Genomic DNA, 6,000 nt, shown 5'->3' on the forward strand with positions numbered 1-6,000 from the left:
GTGTCATAAGTGCTGAAAATTTGAAGATTTTCATTGAAGAAAAATAGTAAAACGCGAAAATATATTTCCGATTCTGATAGCGCTCAATCGCCATAGTAGCAGGTAATTAAGCGTTTGTTTTATACATTTTGTTAGTTAATTTTATTGTATAATGTAATTTTAAGTAGCCTGAGTAAGTATTATGTAGTATAATAAAACAACAATTTTACATAAACCTTATGTTTACGTAAACAATGAACTGTCAAAGAAATCTATCATATAACGCGCCTAACAATGATTGATACTTTGACTTAGGTGCTTTGCGTAAAATTATGTAGGTATCTTAATTCTTAGATGTATATAAAATTCTCGTGTCACAGTGTATGTGTCTCCTTTAACACTTTGATGCAGCGTTATATAATATTATTTTATGTTTACAGGTAGCAGAAAAAGCATTTAACTTAATAACCACATTTTCGATTCTGATCGCTCAGAATCGAAAATGTGGACGCGAGAATTTCAGTGATATTTTCACGTTATACTATTTTTCTTCAATGAAAATCTTCAAATTTTCAACATATTGACACGTCTTTCATTTTAATTATTAATATTAATCATAGTAACATGTAGTTTTCATATTGTAAAACTAAATTTAAGCAAATTGAAAATCTTTGTTTTGTAACATACTATTTTCCGGCTTAAATTTCTTCCGAACAATTTTCAAATTCAAAATTGCAGACATTGACAAATTTGACAGATAAGTGAAACAAAAGATACGAAAAACCATTTACATAAAAGAGACAGTTCTATTTTTAAACGTATCGCTGTCTCTTTCTCCGCCTGAGCTATGACGAAAAATTTATTTTTTCCAGATTGTTCGAAAAAATAATTGAAAATGTAAATAATCGAGGTATTTACTGCAATCAAGACATGTGGTAAGAGATTCCATGTGTTTTGTTTACTTTCGAGTCATAATTGGTACATTTTTGAAACACGCACGACGTTATTTTCAATTTATTTAGGTAAGACAAGACGCAGCACGTTCGTGACTGCGCTCGATGCAGACTTAACAACAGACTTTGAAGCTTCACAACGCGCGCGGTAGTAACATATCTGGTTTGAGTATTTCATCTAGAGATGGGCGATGGGTAAATACCCAATCTACCCACCTGGGTATTTACCGGGTAGATTGGGTAAATACCCAAAAAAGGTGGGTATTTATTATTCAGCGTACGTTTTCACATATTTTTTTTAGTAAATCCTTAGTAAAACCTCCATTAAATTCTGCAAATTTGGTCACTAGCCCGTAACTGTTCGAATAAGGCCCTTTAAGTCTTAAACTAATGTATGTTTGCAATACAAAACCATGTTTTTCATGAATTTCGGCGCGCATGTCAAAGAGTGACGGTGTGTTTTTGAACTTTTTTCCTAAATTTTGGCTTTGTATGTGTGATATTAATATTCTTTAAAGTCTACTACCTTCTTATAGTGATAAAGTTAGCATTTAACACTTTTGGGGATTGAATAAATCGTCTTAGTGGACGCCTTCATCATTAAGGGAAACACGCGTGCGAAATTTCAAAACATTCATCCCTCCTTTAGGCTGAACTTTTAAAAATTCTAATATACATAGGTACTCGTAATTCAATATATTTTGTTAGTAATTGTAGGCACTTAATACGAAATATTTTTGTGTACTTGTGTCTAAGAAATTATAAGGTTCCACTAACTAACCTTGAGCCTATACAATTCCAACCTCAAGGTATAAAACTTCTTTGAGGTAAGATTTTTTTTACAATTATGTTTTTTTACAATTATAGTGGATGTCTACTTCATTAGAGGAACACGTGTGCAAAATCTTGTCTGTTATATAGCCAGTACACAATGGTACGTTGACCCACTGAAGGCCACGCCATTGCTCGCCACGCCTGAAAATCGTCCGCCATCATACACCATTACTCTGTTTACACAATGGCGATGGCTCGTAGTGGGCCAGCATAGTCCATTGTGAAGAGGCACCTTTGACTGTAAAGGTGCCTATATATGTACAATGTACATGCAAATTAATGTATTATGCAAATGAGAACTGTTTTTGTGTAAACGCAACTAATGATCAAATATAAAAAGTTCTTGGCCTGTGCGTTAATTAAAAGAAGATTTTTTTCCCTTTTAACCGTGGGAGAGCGATTCTTCGGTACGAATGGGTCGACTCCGAAAAAACTGGCGTGAAACAGTGCTTGCACTGTGTTTACTTCAACACGCAAAAGAGAATGCCGATCTTATGACATGCTCTTTGCGTCCAACTCGACCCTTTATGATGAGGGCGGAAACCGCCAACCATACCGCGATGTACGAGCGTCATGTCGGATATTCGGTTTCATCAGCGCTCAATGCAAGTAGCTCCAGTGAGTGCTCCAGAGTTGGCTCCGGTCTTAACGCGTCTTTTTTGGCTCAACTATCTATCTCACATAGTTTCGGCTTCTTGAAAGACAGCTTTTTGTGAACACGATACTTAAAAAATGTGGCCGTTCCAATTCTTCCAACAGCAGATCAATCGCTATAATCTCCCTCTTCTCGAAGATGATGGAGTCCTTCATCAATAGCCAGCTCATTCGACACTTGGACGCTCAGGGATTACTAAGGCTCGGCTCGGTTCTCTTGGCGTACCTAGCTCATCGTTGGCTCAGGCGATTGAAACTGTGGGTATTAGCTGTCAGTTTGGATATCGCGAAGGCCTTTGATCGGGTATGGTACAAATCACTATTATCCAAGATTCCATCATATGGAGTTCCCAAGAAATTATGCAAGTGGGTCACAAGTTTCTTAGCAGTAGTAGTTGATGGTGAATGCTCTGATACTCCTGTTGATGCTGGTATCCCTCAGGGCTGTGTGCTGTCGCCTACCCTATTCATACAGCATATCAATGACATGTTACAGACCAACGGCATTCATTGCTATGCGGATGATAGTACAGATAATGTGACTTCCCGCATATTTCTCGGGGTGAAATGGGGTAGACGTAACTCAGTCCAATTTAACCGCACCAAAACACAAGTCAGCGCGTTCACCACAAAAAAGTCACCAATGGTATATCCTCGTTTGGGGGAACCACTTTAACAATCTTTTCCAGCATGAAAATTGGCGTAAACATTTCACCAAAAATACTAAAAGAGCTACCAGAAAATGGAATCAAATATCTCACACAATTCCGCGTGTATTTTTAATAAAATTGTCTCCCCAGCAATGGAAAGTAGCAGAGATTATAATATTAATCCCCAAACCCGGAAAAGATCCATCGGATGAAAAATCTCACCGGCCTATAAGTATTCTGCCAGTGCCCTCCAAGGTCTTAGAAATACTCTTCCTGAAATGCATGATGCCAGAAATCAGAGCTAGTAAACTGTTACCCGATCACCAAGTCGGTTTTCGCCAAGCGCATGGGACTATTGAGTATTGAGCAGGTACACCGACTGGTAGAAGAAGTTCAAAAAGCTGTTGAAAGCAAATCTTACTGTTTTTCTGGATATATCACAGGCCTTCGATCGATTATCGCATTGTGGACTGTTGTGAAAAGTTCGTAAAAAGCCACCCTTAAACTTCAACCTCTTTATAAACGCATACCTCAGCAATAGATATTTCTAAGCTAAGTATGGAGATAGTGTCACATGTCTCCATGTAATCGAAGCAGGAGTGCCGCAAGGCAGTATATTGGGCCCTTATCTCTACCTTCTATACACATTTGACCTTCCAAGAACTGATGAAGCTCTGACAGGCACTTACGCAGATGACACAGCAATCTTCGCAGTAGATCAAACAACCCATGGAGCATCGGCAAAATTGCAAAGAACCTTAAACGAAATATCAAAGTGGTTAAAAGATTGGAGGATAAAAGCCAACGAGAATAAATCTGTCCATGTAACTTTCACATTAAGACACGAAACATGTCCAGAAGTAGAACTTAATCGGATAAAAATACCACAGTCAAACGATGTTAGATACCTAGGAATTTATCTCGACAGACGAATAACATGGAGAATACATATATGGAACAAAAGAAAGGCTTAAGCAGCTACGAAAGCTTTACTGGCTGATAGGCAGCAAGTTACAACTATCACTAGAAAATAAACTTATTTTGTATAAAAGCATACTCAAACCCATCTGCACCTATGGGATGCAGTTGTGGGGCACAACCTCCACATCAAACATAGAAATTCTACAACGATTCCAATCTAAAACCCTGCGTTACTGTTAAATAACTGGACTGCGTTAAATAACTGGAGCCCCATATTATGTTACGAATAGCCAAATCCACAATTATCTAAAAATCAAGTATGTAAAAGAGGAAATTAAAGGCTCCCTCCAAAACTATTGTAAAAGGATAAAATCACATCCTAATATTATATTGGCAAAAATTGAAGAAACTCTACCAAACCAAACATTCAAAAGATTAAAAAGACGAGCCCCACAAGATCTCGGGTGCGTGCCATACAAAGAAGAAATTCAAAACGACTAGTTCAATGTCTAGAAGTCAGATCGCTAGCAGAACGTGAAGTTAAAAAAATCAGAAGCAAATCAAAGCAAATCAGATTTTATTTAAGATAGGTATTATAGGTATCAAAGCAAATCAGATTTTATATAAGATAGGTAAATAATAAAAAAACTATACTTACCTACATATTTTTTATAAAATTTCTTTAACCAGGTACTTATACATCGTCTATTTTAAAAGTAATTTTCGAGGGTCTTCGGCAAATCGATTTATTTCATCTCTGTGTAAGAATCGCTCATATTATCTTTTATAAGTTTTCTATGAAAGTACTAGATATTTTTTCTCTAAAAGTACTAGATTTTCGATAAAAGTACAAGATAAGATACTTAGTAGTCAACATGATCCAGGGGATAAAACTAAAGATTGTATGAAAATTTCAAGTACCTACCTGTTGCTATTATTGATATAGAGCAAAAAAGGCCAAAAAAATCACGTTTGTTGTATGGGAGCCCCCCTTAAATATTTATTTTATTTTGTTTTTGGTATTTGTTTTTATAGTGGCAACGGATATACACAATCTGTGAAAATTTCAACTCTCTAGCTATTACCGTTCTTGAGGTGGTTGTGACTTAAGTATTGAATTTTATCTACCCGCCCTTTTGGGTAGATACGGGTAAATACCGGGTAGATGGGTAAATATCCAGGTACGTGCCCATCTCTAATTTCATCATTGGTCAAAGAGTATTGATACAACAAAGGGACAAATGTCAAAAGAGTGTTGCTATTGCTAAAAAAAAAGTTTCGCCTCCTAGACATTCTTGACGCACTATAGTTACTAAAATGAAAACTGTTTGACAATCAAATAAAAAATAAGAAAATGCCTCAATATTGTCAATCCTCATTCTCTATTTATGTTCCATTATCTATCCTATCCTATATCCTTAATCTCATCTTAATCTATGTTATCTATGGATACGTTTTTTTAGAGGGTTAATATAAAAGAATTGGCTTCGGCCTTCACTATCATTCATTAAATAGAGAAAACATAGAAATGGCTGTATGGCACTGACCTCTATAATTACACTAGACAGGCTATGCCGTACAAAATGACAGCTATTTTTTGTGCCGATTTGAAGCGCCGCGGTGAGCGTACTGTGAACTAATTAGGTACACAGAAAATTACAACCGCCATTTGCAAAATAGTAGTTCCAAGTACACTCACTACTGCTTTCACATAGCAATCAGCGCCAAAATGGCGACTTTCAAATAGGAACATTTTATTGATAGCGATCGCCTATCCAGTGTACTGTGTATTAATAAAGAGGCCGTCAGTGCTGTATGGGCAACGCTCCCTTTGCCTGTCTCGACCGGGACGAATTAAAAAAAATATATATCTATGGATACAAATTAAATTCTTGGATACTGCTTGGATACAATAACGTCAGTTCTTCTAAGTAGTCTGTGGATACAATACATAAACAAAACCTAGTGATAAAATATAAAATATAATAAAGTTTTGGAAGTTGGAACCG

The sequence above is a fragment of the Aricia agestis genome, chromosome 1 (genome assembly GCF_905147365.1).
Source record: "Aricia agestis chromosome 1, ilAriAges1.1, whole genome shotgun sequence".
NCBI lineage: Eukaryota > Metazoa > Arthropoda > Insecta > Lepidoptera > Lycaenidae > Aricia > Aricia agestis.